Here is an 18,595-nt window from a genome sequence, read left to right as displayed (position 1 = left end):
AAAACACTTTCCCGTGGGTGTCTTTCCTCTATGTTTCTGTAGTCCTGAATGTGTCCTAAACATGTGGTTATGCCTCCTTCAAAGTGTCTGACCCCATGTCATCTCAGAAGCTAAGCAAGGTCAGGCTTAGATAGCATGTGGATAGGAGGTTGCCTGGGAATATTTGGGCTGCATCTAAGAGTCAGTACAGTGTAACTGTTCCAGTACTGGATTTGGAATAAGGAAGGCCTACTTTCAAATGTCACTTCAGAAACTTGGTAGCTGAGTGATTCTGGGCAAGTCACTCTCTCTAGCTTCAATATCCTCATCTACAAAATGAGGGCTTTGCTCTCAAGGGGATTGTTTTTTTTTTTAAAATTAAGCAATATCTATTTTTTCTATCAAATCCATGTTGTGAATCAGTCCTTGGGAATTATGGATAGTCATTCACTTCATTAGAATTCTGACAGCTTTAAAGGTTGTTTCTTTTTATACTGTCATTGTTCATTTATCATTGTTCCCCTGGATCTGCTCACTTTATCCTGCATCCGTTCATACAAATCTGTTCATGTGTCTCTTAAATCATCTATTTCCTCATTTCTTATAATCCAAAAGTATTCTATTATATACACATCCTGCGATTTTTTCAGTCATTCCCCAAATGGTGGTCAACCCTGGAGTTTCAATTTTTTTTTGCTGTCACAAAAAGCAGTGCTATAAACATTTTTCAAATATATAGTACTTTTTCTTCCTTTTCTGATCTCCTTAGGATATAGGCCTAGTAGTGGGATATCTGAGCCAAAAGGCATGTACTGTTTAGTAACTTTGGGGAGACATTTTCAAAATTTCTTTTCAGAATGGCTGGATCCATTCATAGCTCCTCCAATAAATAGTTCATGCATGTCTGTTTTTCCTATAACTCCTCCAGTTTTTTCATGTTCTTTGTTTTTTGTCATCATTGTTACTCTTACGGGTTTGTGAGATGGTGCCTTAAAACTGCTTGAATTTGCATCCTTCAGATAGCAATAATTCAGAGCACTGATTCACATGGCTATATATAGTGTGGGTTTTTCCCATGTGAAACTGATGTTCATATTCTCAGGCCACTTTACAAATTGGGGAATGGTTCTTATCCATATGAATTTGAGTCAGTTCTTTACGTATGTTGGATTTTACATTTTTATTAGAGAAACTGGCTACAGAGATATCTGGTGTCACCCCCCACCCCACCCCAGTGTTGCCCTTTTAATCTAAACTTTATTAAATATTTGTACAAAACTTTTAAATTTTAATCAAAATTAATGCATTGTCTTCTGTGATTCTTTCCATCCTTTCTATAGTCATAAGTTTTTCTCTTATCTGTATATTTTATGGGTAATTTTTTCCATGTTTCTCTAATGTGTTTATGATGTGATCTTTTATATCTAGAACCCACACTTATTTGTATAAGGTGGGAGGTTTGGGTCTAAAGCTCATTTCTTTCATATTGCCATATTATTTTGCTAGCAAGGTTTATCAAACACTGAGTCTTTTAACCCACTAACTTGGGTCTTTGTGCTTACTGAATACTAGGCTCCTAGTTTTTGTCTCTGTGTGTTGTATTCCTAATGTTCCCTTGAATGACCTCTCTCTTTTATTTTAAACCAGGAGCACATTATTATGAAAAGTACTGCTTTATAGTATAGCTTGAGATTTGGTACTGCAAAACCTCCCTTGTGCTTTTTTTCCCCCTGAGATTCTTGACCTTTATTCCTCCACTATAAATTTTTTTAATGTTTTCTCTCATTTTATAAGATAACCTTTTGGTAGTTTGAATGATAGGGCATTGAAAAAGAAAATTAAGGGGGTGGCTAGGTGGTGCAGTGAGTAAAGCGCTGGCGCCAGAATCAGGAGGACCAGAGTTGTGTAACCTTGGGCAAGTTACTTAACCCCAATTGCCCTCCAAAAAGAAAAAAAATTAATTTAAATAGTGTTATCATTGTGATAATAAAGGCTTATCTTACCTATGACCAAATAATATTTTCCCACTTATTTACATTTGCTTTACTTCTTTAAACAATGGTTTATAGTTTTATTTATAAAGTTTTTATGTGTATATTGGTAGGGAAGGTCTCATGTATTTTATATATTCTATAGTTTTTGCAAAAGTAATTTTGTTTTCTGTCTCTACTTGCTGAGTTTGCTGTTATATAGAAATGATCATGCTTTGTGTAAAGGTGTAATATTGCTAAAATTAATAATTATTTCAATTAACTCTTACCAGTCTCTTCAGGGTCTTTAAATACATCTTCCCATCATCTGCAAAAAGTGATCAGTTTGTTTCTTTTTAACCTTTGTTCATTCTTTTTCTCTTTCTTTCCTTATTTCTATACCTATTATTTCTAGCAATATAGCAAATAGATGGGAGAGCAATGAATTTTCACCTCTGATTTTGTTACAGAGGAATTTAATTTATACCCATTACAAAAAATGCTCACTCTTGTCTTTGGATGTGTGTGTGCACATGTGTGTGTGTATGTATGTGATTAATAGCATACCTTTTTTACATTTATATATACTATATAGATATATATGTATACACACAGACATGCATACATACACACAGATATATATATGTATATATATGTCTCCAACTGGTATACTATTAATTATATTAAGAAAAGGTATATTTTTCATATGTTTTCTAGAGTTTTTAATAGAAATAGTGTTTATAAAAAATTCTTCATCTATTGGTAATATGTTTTTTTCATTTTTTGTTATGTCAGCCATTACTAAGTTCGTTCTTAGACAAAATTAGGCTACGTGTGACCCTGGGATGATGGAACACTTTGCTGTGGCCTGGGCTGTGTTTTGGTGAAGCGTTGTTGGGGAAAAGTCAGGGATTCGAGAAGGGCCAGGCCCTGTGGGTGCTCTGTGGGTCAAGGATCACAGACTAGGAGAGAAGGCCTTGCCCACTTTGTGTCTGTTTCCTCTGTCAAGGAGATGGACCCAAGGGAAACCAGGAGAGAGTAAGGACTTTTAGCTAATGTTGGAAAATGCCAGTCCCTTGGTAGATGGACTAAATAAAACTAAGAGCCAACATTTACCTGGGGCTTCCCTTGTTCTATCTGGCTATCTCATGGGGTCCTGACAACAACCCTAGGAAGCAGGTGGTGTTACAGTACCCATTTTATAGATGTGGAAACTAGGGTGAAGTGACTTGCCCAGGGTCACACAGCTAGCAAATATTTGAGGATGGATTTGAACTCAGGTCTATGAGAGGCAACAGCAACAATATGACAAATTTGTTTCACAGCAGAATTTCATGTCTGGAACCTGGGTGCTTATCTGATGCTTTTCTGAGCACAGCTGTTTCCACCACAAAACATTAGGTCAGAGCAGTGACTGCTCTCTTGTCAGGATTGAGTTCAGTTGGCTCCCCAAGAACCTCATCACCCATCCTAGACTTCACCTTGTTCTCCCATCACATTCTGCTGACAGGGTACTTGGCTGCCTATGCTTGAACCCCAGTTCCCAAATCACATTTCTTCCTAGTCTCAATTCTCCCTAGCCTTAAAACACTGTCTCAGGTAGTTTCTCTCCAGCTCAAGGGCAACATGCCCTAGGAAAATACTGATTTATTTCTGATATAGTAGCCAGCTGCACCTATAGAATTTAGTAGTCTCAACCAGCTGTTTACTGGATGAACTGGCTGTGTACTGGATCATAAAGATATTTACTACTCACTGACCTATCATATGTACACTAGACTTAGTCATCTGTATACTCCTGTAAATTTATCTTGTCTAACAAGACATTGATGGGGGCAGCCTGGGTATTTCTCAGTCAGCCCTGACAGTTAGTTGACTTAGGCCTAAAACCACACCTCCTTGGGCTATTTCCAAGTTAATTCTGGGTAAAACTCCTTCACAGTAGATATTAAAGTGCATGTTACATTAAGACCTGACTGTTGTGCCTGGTTTTCCCCACAACCCCCTCTTGCCCAAGGAAGTGAGCAGACTGCCAGGTCAGCTCTGCCCTCCCCCACTGGGTCTCTGCCCTTTCTCCCAGTCAGCTCACCTGCATAAAAGTGGGTGGGCTTCTTGGTCAGGTGAGGTAGTTTCAAGGTGAGTACTGACCAATCACTGCTTATGGAATGCCTCCTTTATAAGCTGAGGTTCTGCCCCAGCTCAGGGCTGTTGCTGGCTGCTACAGCTATTGCTGTACCTGAGACATGGGGTGGTGCCGGCTCAGCCCACCATGTGGCCTAATCAGCCAACATGGCATTTTAATAAAGGGTCCATTCTAAAATTATTACTTGTATCTTGCTTGCATTAATCAAGGTACAGTATAACATTTGGGGGCCCCAGCGAGATTTGACAGCATTCTGTGTTGCTGTCCAAAGCCCAAGATCCTCGCTTGGCGTCAGGGCATAGAGGCCCCTCAGTTTTGACTTCCTTGAGCACCCAGCATCTGAAATTTTCTCAGAGCTCAGAACTCAAGGCTGAGAAAGTCCAGACCATCCCCTGATATCGATCAGATCACATTTCAGCTCTTTGGACCCAGGTCTCTGTGTCAGCCTCTGGAGGTGAGTGGTTTTCTGTCTGTTGCATTTGTGTGCTTGCCTTTCTATTTGTCTACCTGTAACAAACAAATTCTGTGGTCAAAAGTTGGCCAGGGAAACTGTTGGACTTCCAACTCTCTCCCTATCTCCCCTTTGAAGAAAGGAAGATAAGAAAAAGAGAGGGATGGGGAAGAAGCAGCCCTGGCCACTGTGTGGGGAGCCAGCGCGATTCTGTCAAATAGGAAGACTCGGCCTCGGGGGTAGGCTACTGCTTGCCCAGATTCCTAGAGAGACTAGCCCCTGAAGTTCCAGGGCCCCAGGTCTTGAGGGTGTATTCAGGACCTCCAGTTTGGGGGTGAATAAAATTCTGTCCTGTTTCCTGGAGGGGGCAGGGCTAGACATAGCCATTTGTGCAGGAGGCATCTACTTCCCAGGCAGAGCTTGAGACATCGGGCCTCTTGCTCGTCAGTGGTCTAGTTAATGTCTGTCTGTCTTTTTTTGTCCTATGTCCACTTGAGCTCATTTGTTTCCTGTTCAGAATCTGCAGGAGGTAAACAAGCAGGTAGGGACTATTGTTTGTCTTATTATGTGTCCTATGTTCGCTTGAGCTCCTTTGCTTCCTGCTCAGAATCTGCAGGAGGTAAACAAGCAGGTAGGGACTATTATTTGTCTGTCTTTTTATGTGTCCTATCCATTCTGTGTTCGTGAAGTTTTGTCCTATCTATTCTGGTACTGTTGAAATTTGTTTGTCTTTCTATGTATCCTATCTATTCCTAATTGGCCGTATTGAGCCTGGCTGGGGCGGCCACATGGCTCATCTGGATGGCACGGGCTGGGGGAGGGGAGGGGCTGGCCAGCCTGGCTTCTGGGTCAGGCTGAGGGTGGGACTGACCAACCCCCACCCTGAGCTGCCTCTGGCTCAGGCAAGAGAAGGCGAAGGTCCCTTGCCACTAGCCCTCAGCTACTTCTTGTGGCAGCTGGGGTGGGGGAGAGGAAGGAGCTGGCAGGAAGGAGTTCTCCACCCACTGAAGTGGAAAGGGGTGGGGTTGGGACCTGCATAGCCCCTCCCTCAGGAGGAAATTGGGCAGTTGGGAAATTTCTCTCCCGAAACTTCAGAGGTGAGGCCTTTCCAGGACAGAGACTCTCCTGTCTCAAACTCAAAGGGGGGGGAGGGGCAAAACTTTTACTGTGCTGGTCCTTCCCCTCCGAGTGAGCACTGGGAAGGTGGGGAGGTGGGCCCCTCTTTGGGAATCCCTCCCCTCTGATCAAAGAAATAGGCAGGCTAGATCTCCTGCCTGTCCAATTAAAGCCAATTAAGTGTGGAGTTTTTCGATTGGCAGATTCAAAGCTCACTTTCAAAAGGTCCACCAAAATTCTCCCTGTTGTAATAATTTGAAGTTTTTAATTTGGGAAATTTACAATTTCTTTACAAAATATCTTCACAAATTCTGGGAATTAATCATTAAGAAATTGGAAATAGGATATTGGGATTGCTTTAAAAAACAGAAGTTTTTTTTTAGGATATTGGGATTGCTTAAAAGAAAGAAGTTTTTGCTATCTCAGCTTGACTTGTTCCTTGAATTTGTAAAAGGAAAATTAATAGCATTTGTGAAACACTTGTGATCAAAATTGTATAGTAATTGTAAAATACAATGACTGGCATATGTTGGTATCTCTCTAACTTTGAATCCATGCCAGAATTGATAAAGTCAGTTATTGTATAAGTCATTTGATATTCATTGTTAATTTGTTGCTGTCTTTCTGAGACTGTATTTGTGTTTCTAAAAATCTATTTAGTTAAGGGAATGTAAGAAACATTTCTGAAGTAGAAATAATATTACAGCTATTTAAAAAAAATCTGAATTTCATATTGCATGTGTATTGGGTTTTTATGTTATAAAATTTGTTAATATAAAACTTATATTTGGGTTACAAACAGGCAATAATATTGTCAATATTTCATTTAAAATTTTAGCTAAATTATGTAATTTGGAAAAATTATGAGCTCTGATGTTAAAGACAATTTTCTTATTACTATTCTGAAGTTGTTGAGTCATCTAAGGATATAGATATATATGTGAATATACAATGTCTTGGGAAATTTATATTAGGAGCATTTTTACACCAAATTAGTTTTGGGAAATTCCCATATTTGAAGGTTTATTTTATAATTATTATGTCTGTCAACCTTAAGTGAAACCTTTCTTAGGTGTGAGGTTTGTGTCAATGGTTATGGAATGAACGATTTTCTGTGCAAAGCAATTTGGAAATTACTAAATTAAGATCACCAGATTGGTAATTACTTGATTTCAGTTTGAAGTTTAAATTTAGGTGCATCATAATTCTTTCTGATATTGTTACTGGTAAACATTTGTATTATATATGTTATAATAGAAGCAGTTTCTCATACTCTAAGTGCTGTTAAATTGAGAATTATACTGTCAGAGGAACAAGAAAATGATGGTGAATGAAGTACTCTGACCATTTCAGAGTATCAATTAAGATATTATGAAATGTTGTAATTTAAGAAATCATACAATTTTAAGTTTTTCTTTTTTATAGGAAGTTTCAATTCATAAATCAAGTATTTACAATAGCATGCTTGGGAAAAACTACTTATTGGTAATTATGTGAAGACCCCGTGAATCCTCTTCTAAATTAGAATATGGAAAAGAGGGCTTAGGTGTCCCTGGAAACAATTTGTGGGCAAGGTCCTAAACTCCCCCAGCAAAAAAAAAGAGGGTGGGAAGGGGGGTTAGGGCTTGTCCCTGGACCTGGCTTCAGCCGCATTTTAGCCACTGGCTACAGACATAGCCCATATGAAACAGAGATAGACCTACCCAAATGATTTTGGGTCCTAGCTGTTTAAGGGGGGGAATGATTGGGTGCTTGGAATGATGGGGTACTTGGGTAGCTGATATGTAGGTTAACCAGAGATACTTTAGTTGAGAAAAGAAAGATACCATTTTTAACACCACGTTAATTCAAACTGTCTTTAAAGTCTATTTATGAAAAGCTGAACAAACCAGATGAGAAGGTTAGGGGACAAATGGGGTTCATCCAGCCCCTCCTGTTTCCAGAGAGTTGATATCAGTTTTAGAAGTATATTGAGAGAGCATGAGGAGGTTTTGGGAAGACAGAAAGATTTGTAACTTGAGTTTGTAATTAATAGCTCAATCAAATTTTAGATGGCCCTATCTGAAGGACATTAGCCCATATTTATTTGCTATTTAATAATTTGAGGGATTGTAAATTTTACTATTTTTCTAAGCCTTGATTACAAGAGTCATCATAAAAGCCACTAATGGCATGGCAGAGGCTGCAGGCTTCGAACTGTTGAAGGTGGATGTCTGTGCTTGGAAAAGTTTGGGGACAACTTTGGACATTGCCCAGGTAGAATCTCTCTGACTTTATTTCCCAATTGTGCCTTTTATTTCTGAAAAGGAAAACACCCACCTATTTATGCCTAAGCTATGCTTTCAGCACCTGGTTGCTTTCTGAATGACTAGCAGAAATGACTCATGCAAAGGAAGAAATGCCAGAACTTAACTGATGCCTAGAGTCAGGCTTTGTGGGTGACACCTAGGTGTAAGCCTGAGTTTGGATCCTATGTTGGACACTACTAATGTGGCCTTTGTGCAAGAATTTAGACTCCAGGAGCACCCATACCTCATCTGTAAAAATGAATGAGTCTTTCTTATATAAATTACCAATATTTGTTGTGCAGAAGATCAATGAGCTGAGACCTGGGCATAATTTAATATGAATTTAATGTGGATCTATTGAGGGCCCCTGCTGTCCAGAGCGTTGATGCAAATCAGACAGCCCCAAGCCGGGGCAGAGCCAGAATATTTAAAGACAAAAACCACTGAGTAACAGTCAGATCCATAGAGAAGCAGGAAGTTACAGGAGCAGAGGAATGCAATTGGTTAATTCTTAGTTTAGGACCTTATATGGAATATAGTTAGGTTTCAATTTCCCAGAATAGGGTGGGTGACTATGCCTTGGGCAGTTTCCCAGAAATATGCCTTGGGTGGCTATTCTCTTAGAGCTGGCAGGCTTCTCTGTGGCGGGGCTTTACTTCTGTGAAGAAGGTAGCACAAAATGGTGGGTACTGAGGCAAGATGTAGAGTGACTGGGGGTTGGGTACAATATATTTAATATTGTGGAGATCCAGGGATTTTTCTCCTTATTTTATTCTTTAAAGGCCAGCCTTTGAAGGACATTGCTGACCTAGCTAAAAAATTTACTCCACCTAGATCATCTTATCGAGATTGAATTCCTGCCTATTGTGTTCCAATCAAGCCATCTGAGTGGAATAGATCCTTTGTCTAGATTGCCCAAGGCTGGGTGTAGAAAAGGTCTCTTTGCTTACAGTGGGCCCAGGTCTCTTTGTAAAGTCTACCTCTCCTTAATTTTTAGAGTTGATGGCTGCCTGTGATAGTAGTGACAATTAAAGATTCCCCTGTATTGGCTTGGTTTTCAAATTGATTGTGTTAAAACCCAGAGTTTGTTAATCCCACCTGTGGGATGGGCTTGCTGATGTGAAAAGAAAGTCCTGAACTGGGAGGAGCTGGTGACGTAGATTTGGAGAGACACTAGAGAGAGGCGGAAGATCTTTTTGGAAGCAGCACCTCGTGGAGAGAGAGAGACTAAGAGAATTGCTGGTGGCCGTTTTGAATTGCCCTGGACTTTTGAGACCTGCCCCCTGAGCTGCCAAGGACTGAGGAGACATGGCTTTTTTGCTGGTACTTTGTCTGTCTGTTTTGATGTTGTTTTGCCAGATTTGTCCACTGGTGAAAGACAGTCCTTTTGTTGAAGAAGTCCTGGAACCTGGCTGTTCGCTAAGAAGCCCTGAGACTGTCCTGCAGACAGAGAGTGAATACTGTCCACTGGTGAGGGACAGTGCTGTTGTTGCAGGGGTCTGGAGACTGTCCTGCAGACAGAATGAATACTGTCCACTGGTGAAGGACAGTGCTGTTGTTGCAGGGGGTCTGGGAGCCTTTCTGTTGGTTCAGAAGCCCTGAAGAAGGATTTTCTTGTTGTATGTTTACAGAAATCCTGGGAGAGGGCTTTGCTAATGTGTTCAGGGGTTCTAGGACTGTTCTACAGACAGAGGATAAATTCATGAAGGGACTGGCAATGTATCTTATGGCCTTGCTAAGCCTTGTCTCCCCAGGAACTAAGATTGCTGAGAACTTGCCTGGTGTCAAGATGAAGAAAAGACCTCCATTTGGGTATTAAGTGCTGTGTTTAAACTTGATGTAACTCTGGGGTAGATTCAATTGTGATCCAGGGGTGGGGAACTTTTAACCTTATTGTGCTCTGTGATTGACAAATGAAGGTACTTTACTTATGTTTGGAAACTAATCTCCATTTGAGAAGAGGGGTTTTGTGGTGGACCAAATGAAGGTATAGCCTAGGGGTGGAGAAGTATTTAGAACAGAGACTTTGTAATTGATTGAATGATTGGAAGGTCCTGGGGTGGGGTAGTACTTGGAGATTATTTAATCATGCTTAGTAAATGCTGTATTTTGAATGATGTCATGTTTTGATCTTCTCTGTTCTTGGTTTGTCACTGAATAAAATAGAGAGCACCTATGCTGGTATTTTGAACCTGGGAAGTTGCCTTTGCTTGGCATTATATTACACTGCCCTCATGAACACCCACTCTAACCAGGGTATATAACCTGTGAGCCTGCAGCTATTGGTATTGGAGAGGGCCACTGACTTATTTTATTAATTACCTGTTAGCATCATTAATAAGATGATTTATTACCCAGAAACTATGGCTCTTGAACTTTTTATATGTCTCAAGAAGATAGTGGGATTTTATGACCTCTCAGGTCATTTACAACTCTAAATCTATGAATCTATGAAAGAAGCTTGATGGTGCAGTGCACAGGGTACTGGACCTGGAGTCAGGAAGACCTGAATTCAAATCTGGCCTGAGTCACTATGTCACACTAACTGTGTGAACTTGGGCAAGCCATTTGACCTGGCTGCCTCAGTTTCCTCTTCTGTAAAATGGGGATAGTAATAATAGCACCTATGTCACATGATTCTTATGAGAATCAAATAAGATAATATATGTAAAGTTCTTAGTAAACCTTAAAGTGTTAGATAAATGCTAGTTGTTGTTATTTATATTGATTTTCCTTTGTATTTGTCTTGTGAAAATCATTAAATGTCATATTTTGGCCAAAGTCTGAATTAAACAAATTGCTCTGATTGTTTTCAAAATGCCTTTCCCTGTGTCAGCAGCTTCAAAGAGCAGAGGTGACATTCCCCTTATTATGGGACTTACTCCACATGAAAGAAAAACAGACACCCTGAGATCAGAAAGGGCAAATAGACCCCGCTCTGTTTGTTGTCAGTTTTACAACCAAGGAACTTCTTCCTGTGACAAATGGAAGTCATAAAGTCTTGTGGCATGCTCATCCTGAATCTAAAATGTACAAAACCTCTTTTGATTGATCTGTTCTGCAGTCAGGACTCAGCTCTTGGCTCCTTGTACAAGTAATGCTAGCCTTAAGGGAATAACAAACAAATATTGTAATTTTATATTACTGTTTGTCTGTGTCCTTTAACCAAACCTTTTCTAGAGGTCCACACTTGTAAGAAGAAAAAACAAAGTGGTGGCATGAGCAAGTTCTAATATAGTAACATATGTGAAGTCCTTCCAGAAGTACTTTTTTCCCTAGAATAATCAATTCCCTGCCAGATAAGTCTTTGCTTTTATTTGGTGGTTTATCCCAAACCCCAAAAGACAAACACACACACGCACACACAGACACGAACACACTTCCCCTTTTCTTTATCCACACTGTGGCTGGAAATTGAGAGTATAAAATGTACATAATTGGTCTCCACAGTACCTGTCTCTGCTCCATTTTTTCTCTAAGGCAGGTTGCTTTCCTTTACAGACTAGAGCTGCTGCATTCCTCTTCTCCACCTCTTCCTCCTTCTCCGTTTTAAAAATTATGATCTCAAGAGGCTGAGCCAATATTTCAGTGTTGAAGCACAAACTTGGTGTGGGCTCTGGCTCCAAACAATTCCAATACCTGTAAAAAATGACTAAGCAAATTTAAAGCTCCAGAACCCACAGAGTGACAGATAGAAACAAATCTCCTGCTTAAGACAGCCTGGCAGGCCAACAGGAAAAGTCTATCACAGTACTCTGGGAGCTGAGGGCAGTCCCACAGGAGCCACGTGGTACTAGTTCCTGGGTGGCCCTGACCAGCAGTGGCCAGAGCAGAATGCAGGAGAGTGAATGACCATCAGCTGTGGCAGCTTCCAGACTTCTCACCTCATAAACACCAAAAATAAAGTAAAAGGTCAGTGTGGAACTCTTAGAAGAGAGGGTGTTGGAGGACTGCTCTCTGGTCCCTGCCCCCTCAGTAAGAAGTAGAGGAGATGTGGCAGCTGCACTGTGTGGCTGTCTCAGAAGCTCCTGGCCTTCAGACTGTAGGGGGACGAAGTGACCATTCAGAGGGTAACTACTCTTGCTTTGACATGCTTGGATCTGGATTGCTGTCTAGGGTGGTGGTCCTGAGGTTTGTGACTAGTGAGCAAGAGCTTGTGGGGGCTGTAGAGACAGCACCCTCCTAAGATCACCACACAACGTTGCTGTTACTATATACAATACTCTCCTGGTTCTGCTCACTTCATTCAGCATTAGTTCACCTAAGTCTATCCAGGGTTTTCTCAAATCCACCTGCTCATCATTTCTTAAAGCCAAATAGTATTCCATTACGTTCATATATCACAACTTGTTCAGCCATTGCAGGGGCAAGGAAAACCCACTGTGCAGAATAAGATTATAGAAACCAAGGCCCCAACTAAATATGACCTTTCTATTAGTATTATTCTATTATTATTTGGGAACAGAGGATCCTGAGAACATGAGGGCTGTTATTCTCCTGGGACCCCAGCCATTTTCTTGAAAAGAGATGTAACTGGCCAGCCCTTGGAACTAGCCATTCCAAGGAAACATCATTCTTGGCGGGGGGGGGGGAAGGGGCCTTGAAGGGATTGGCCTCCATCCCAGACCTCACGCAAGATACGATGCTTGCTAAAAACACTTGGTAGTATGCCTTCTTTTTTTTTTTTCAGCACTACTTACACTGTAAGATTCAGACCTGAAATTGGAATCTCACCCACGGAGGAGACGTCCTGCCTGGGACCCTCCCGAGCCAGACACTGACAGTTGTACCCTCGATTCCCCAGCCTGTGTGGCCAGGTGTTAGTGCTTCCCTGCATTGGTGATGATTGTAAATATGTATATATGTGTGTGTGTGTGTGTATCATAGTTGCTCTTATTTTACTATTGCTAATAAGACTTTTACTCTGTTATCTCTAGATTCCGTCCCATTTTCCTATATTCTAAATAAACTATATTGGATCTTTTGAAGTGTCAAGTGTTTTGTTGGAGTCACAAACAGAAATCGCAGGTTGGAATGCCATTATTCAAAAAATCTACTGTGGAAAGTCAGGAACTGCCCTCCCCTTCCCCCCCAGCAGTGACCTTGTGTTAGGATCAGATGGGTTAAGCATGTTGAGAAGGTTTGAGGAAATTTTCATTCTGATTATAAAGGCTGAAATTGAGTGGTTATTGCTATTGAATCTGAGATGGGCACCAATTATGGTAGAAAATATAGACTACTGTAAGTTGTTATCATTGATGATTGCCACTGTATAATATAGTTATAGATCTCGTAAGGCTAGGCCACTTTCCTTTGTAATATTTTTCAGCAAGATCCTTGAGATTCTTAACTATTTGTTCTCCCAGATGACTTGTTATTATTTCTGGCTCTATAGATTTTTTATTTGATTGATGTCATGAAAAAGTAAATTAATTTAGGCCTTTTTATTATATTAGTTCAACCCATACATAAGCAATAGATGTTTTTCCATTTGTTTAGATCTGACTTTGTGTGAAAAGTGTCTTGCAATTGTATTCATATAGTTCCTGGGTTTGTCTTGGCAGGTACAATCAGTGGTACAGATGAAGCACACAAGACACCGTAGTCACTGACTACTATATTTGTACTATATACAAAAGCTGCTGAGAAAACTGTGAGACAATGTTGGTGGAAACTAAGCATAGATTTATTACCATATACAATCTAACAGCCTCTTCACCTAGGGATGGTATCAGTGTGGTCATGGTTGTCCTTTGTGCTCAGAGGACCAAAATGATGCCAGGATGTCAAGATCAAATTACAGTGTGCCCAACAGTGGCTGTTCAGACCAATATGAGCTCAAAAGGCTCTACAACAGGTGGGGCACAAATAGTCCATATGAACATTTGGACTGGTACATCAATACATGTCTGTGTCAAAGGAGCTGTATCACACACACATTTCTACTATCTCCAGTTCCCTTACCATGTCAGCTTAGCATTGTTTCCCCTTATCTTCATGATAAATCATTTGTGCCACATTCTCGGCCCCTCTGCCTATGGGAACAAGGCCTCATACAAGGTCCAAACTCCTCTTGCTGTTACTTTGTACAATTTCTTCTCCCTGTACTATCTAGCAAGGTATGGAAGAAAGACTGAGGGAGGGAAGGAGGCATGCCTCCCCACTCAGAATATACAGTGTGACCCATTGTTACTGGACATGTGCTGACCTTTAGGGACGCTGTACTTTTTTCTTACCTCCTTCTACTCTGCTCAAGTATGCCCATTCATATGGTTTTTTCCAGTATGAGTTCTCCGATGCCTAGTAAAGTTTGCCTTCCTCCTGAAGGCCTTCCCACATATAGTACATTGAGAAGCTTTCTCCCTAGTATGAATTATTTGATGTCAAATAAGTTCTGAGTTGTATGTGAAAGCCTTCACACACCCCTACATTCAAAACGAATGTTTCCAATATGCATTTGCTGATGCACATGAAGATGTACCTTTTGCATGAAGGCCTTTGCACATTCACTACAGTTACAAGATTTCTCTCCAGTTTGAATTTTCTGATGCTGTAATAGTAATGAAATGTGAAAAGAGAGAGACAGAGACAGAGAAAGAATTTCTCTCAGTGAGCATCTGGAGGCTGGGCTGCTCCTGCTGGGCTGAAGGCTCAACTGAGAATCGAGAAGAACTTGAATTTGTGGTGGCAGAACTCGGACTTGTGGTGGAAGAATTTCTTGGAGCAAGACACATGGAAGAGAGGCCCAGGTTGGAGAAAGTGATTTTGATTTTGAGAAGAAAGTTTATAGTACTCAAGATATATTTTTTTTTAGGCTTCAGTTTTTTATTTTAGTTTTTTTCAAATGTTTTATTAACTTCTGATTTACATCATTAATTTCCGCCAGATTTTGAGTTACAAATTTTCTCCCCATTTTTCCCCTACCGACAACCCCAGAATAGCAGTCCCACAGGCTATCCCCTCCTTCAATCTACTCTCTCCCATATCTTTTCCTATACCTCCTTAGACTTTCTCAGTAGCGCATGGTGGATCTCTGCCCCAGTGCCTGTATATCTTCTTTCCCAATTACATGGAAGATAGTATTAATAATAATAGTGTGTGTATATATATATATATATATATATACATACACACACACATATATATATACACACACACACACACATATATATAAAACTTTAAACATTTAATTTTAAATGTTTGAATTCCAGATTCGTTCCCTTCCTCCCTTGTCACCCACCCTTACTGGAAAGATAAGCAGTTCAGTATAGGTTGTAGATGTGTAGCTAATGCAAAACATTAACATAGTAGATATTTTGTAAAAGACTGACTATATTTCCCTCCCTCCTATCCCATCACCCACTTGTTCTATTCTCTACTTTGATCCTGTCCCTTCTCAAGAGTACTTCTAACTTTCCTCCCCCTCAGCCTGCCCTCTCTTCCATCATGCCCCCTCTCATCCCCTTTCCCCCTACTCTCCTGTAGGGTGAGATACCCTATTTAGTGTGTATTTCATTCCCTCCCTGAGCCAAATTCAGTGAGAAAAAGGTTGACCCATTCCCTTCTGCCTTCCTATTCTTCCCCTCCATTGTATGCCTTTTCCCTTGCCTCTTCTTTATGAGATAATTTACCCCATTCTGTCTCTCCCCATCTCCTCATTATATTCCTCTCTCACCTCTTAATTTCCCCTTTTAGTATCATCCCTTCCTATTAAATTGGTCCTGTGCCCTGTATCTATGTATACCTGTAAGCATATACACATACATTCACATACGTATTCATATGCCCATATACCCTCATATATAGACATTTCTATTCTCTTCAACTATTTTCATACTGAGGAAATTTTCATAGTTTTTCCAGGTAGGAATGTTAATAGTTCAGCTTTGATCAGTGGCTTATGATTTCTTTTTCCTGTTTACCTTCTCAAGCTTCTCTTGCTTCTTGTATCTGGATGTCAAATATTCTATTCAACTCTGGTTTTTTCATTAAGAATGCTTAAAAGTAGGTGTGGCCAGGTGGTGCAGTGAGTAAGCATCAGGAGACCTGGGATTGGTTCCGGCCTCAGATACTCGGCACCCACACAAAAATAACTGGCTGTGTAACATCGAGCAAGTTGCTTAACCCTAATTGTTTATATATAAAAGAATGCTTGGAAGTCCTCTATTCCACTGAATGACCATATTTTCCCCTGAAACATGATACTCACTTTTGCTGGGTAGGTAATTCTTGGTTTTAATCCCAGATTCTTTGCCCTCCAGAATATCCTATTCCAGGCCTTTGATGCCTCAGTGTAGAAGCTGCCAGATCCTTTCTTATCCTGATTGAGTTTCCACAATATTCAAATTGTTTCTTCCTGGCTGCTTGTAATATTCTCTCCTTGATCTGAGAATTCCAGAACCTGGCTATAATATTCCTGGGAGCTTTCTTTTTGGGATCTTTTTCAGGAGGTGATTGGTGGATTCTTTCAACCTCTATTTTGCCTTCTAGTTCTAGAACATCAGGGCAGTTTTCCTTGAGAATTTCTTGGAGGATGCTTTCTAGGTTCTTTCCCTGATAATGGCTTTCAGGTAGACCAATAATTTTTAAATTATCTCTCCTGGATCTATTTTCCAGGTCAGTGGTTTTTCCCATGAGATATTTCACATTGCCCTCTATTCTTTCATTTGTTTGGATCTGTTTAACATCATCTTGATTTCTCTTAAAGTCACTAGCTTCCCTTTACTCCACTCTAAATCCGAGGGAAAGATTCTCCTCATTGAGCTTTTGCGCTTCTTTTTCCATCTGGCAAATTCAGCTTTTTAAGGCACTCCTCTCCTCATAGCCTTTTTGAGCCTCTTTTGCCAATTGAGTTAGTCTGTTTTTTAAGGTATGATTTTCCTCAGTCAATCTGTTGATTCTCATTTTGTAATTTTCTTGCATTGTTCTCATTTATCTTCCCAATTTTTCCTCCACTTCTCTTATCTGCTTCTTAAAGTACTCTATAGCCTATAACCAGCTCGTATTTTCCTTTGAAGCTTTTGGTGCAGGAGTTCTGACTTCACTGTCTTCCTCCTGTTCCATGCTTTGCTCCTTTTTGTCCCTGAAATAGGAGTCTAATGTTGGAGTCTTCTGTTTTTTTTTTTGTTTCCTTTGTCTGGTCATTTCGCCCCTCAATCACTTGACTTTTTGCCACAGTAGGTCTCTGCCACCAGACAGGGGAGCTTCCATACCAACCGCTGGGGTTTTCTCATCAGCCAGAGGTATTAGTTGGGTGCCCTCTGAGGCCTCCACACACTCTGGCAAACTACTTACAAACCCCAGGACCTCCACCCTAGACTGCAATCCAGATCCAAGCAGGTTAAAGCAAGAGTGATTACCCCTCTGACTGGTGGCTTGGTCTCCCTACAGTCTGCTGACCAGAAGCTAAAGCTGAAGCTGCGGTGCTGGCTCTGCTGGGCGTCTTGGCAGCTTCTCGCCCTGGGGCAAAAGCCATGCACTCCCAAGTACTGGGTCCCAAAGTCCATACTGCACTGACCTCTCACTTTGTCTTAGCATCTTTGAAAATCTGGAAATGGCCACAGCTGCTGATCTTGAGTCCCTCTGGCTGGTGACTGGTCAGACCCACCCTGGGGCTAAAACCTTCGGCTCACCTGGCCGCTTGCTGCCAGCCTGCCACGTTGTTCTCAGCAGGAGGTTAGCTTCTCTGTGTCATTTTGTGGGTTCTGCAGTTCCAAAGTTTGTGTAGAGCCCCTTTTTATATGGATTGGGGAAGGTGGGAGCCGGAGCCCAGTGGTGGTTCTGCTTCTAGTCCGCCATCTTGACCGTACTCAAGACTTCTGATGGCTGCCAGAGGAAGCATGACTGTGGTGTCAGGACTTTGTCTATCTGTGGCTTTGTTAAGCTTTGTCTTCCCAGGAACAGAAATTGTGAAGGACTTGAGGTGGACTGGATGCCGTGAGCTTCAATATGAAGCAGGAATTGCACAGAGAGCTGGACAAGGAAATAGGAGCTGCGTGCCTTTCAATGTAGGTGAGTTTGGTGGATTCTGGAGCTGCCTGCCTCCAGTCAAGATGAAAAGAACTCTCCTTGGGTATTTAATAGAGTAGTGACTGATGAAACTATAACTTACTTGTGACCTAGGGGTGGGTGGACCTTTTACTTTCCACTACCCCTTAATAGGGTACTGATCAGTGACTAATGAAATTTTAACTTAATTACACCCCATCATAGAGGACTTTGACTTTTATATTTTGTGATTGAATTAAGGACATTGTGATTGACTAAATCAATATGATTTGCTTAAAACTCTGTCACCATTCTGGCAAGAACAAGGTGGCCATTTTAGTGTGAAACTGTTAAGTTGTGAACATTGTGAATGAATGTACTTTTTTTTCTGTGAATGTTTTACTCTGATTTGTTACTGGATAAATATTAGAGTTCACTATAATATGTAATCAGAACCTTGAAGCTTTTCACAGCAGCAGTCCTTTGGAAAGCTGCTCATACTTGACTTTACAGATGCACAGTATGATTTCACTTTTTCTTGAAGGCCTTTCCACGTTGAAGACATTCATAAGGTTTCTCTCCAGTATGAATTTTCTCATGTGGTGTAAGTTGTCTCTTACTCCTAAAGGCCTTGCCACATTCATTACATTTGTAAGGTTTC

The 18,595-nt window shown here is 40.8% G+C and overlaps 1 long non-coding RNA gene and 1 pseudogene across 1 annotated transcript in view; one reads left to right on the top strand and one right to left on the bottom strand.

The window, feature by feature from the left end:
- Nucleotides 1–18,595, bottom strand: part of LOC138171481 (zinc finger protein 845-like) — a 71,987-nt pseudogene that overhangs the window by 44,769 nt on the left and 8,623 nt on the right.
- Nucleotides 18,456–18,595, top strand: part of LOC138171514 (uncharacterized) — a 604-nt gene continuing 464 nt past the window's right edge. Inside the window, exon 1 of the long non-coding RNA XR_011170904.1 lies at nucleotides 18,456–18,590. This is a non-coding gene — a long non-coding RNA (uncharacterized lncRNA). The remainder of the gene's footprint in view (nucleotides 18,591–18,595) is intronic.

The sequence above is a fragment of the Petaurus breviceps genome, unplaced genomic scaffold (assembly GCF_028583685.1).
Source record: "Petaurus breviceps papuanus isolate PSGF00001 unplaced genomic scaffold, PetGlider_PUasm1.0 446, whole genome shotgun sequence".
NCBI lineage: Eukaryota > Metazoa > Chordata > Mammalia > Diprotodontia > Petauridae > Petaurus > Petaurus breviceps.
Note: the sequence above shows the minus strand (reverse complement) of the source record. Positions and strands in the feature narration are given on the sequence as shown.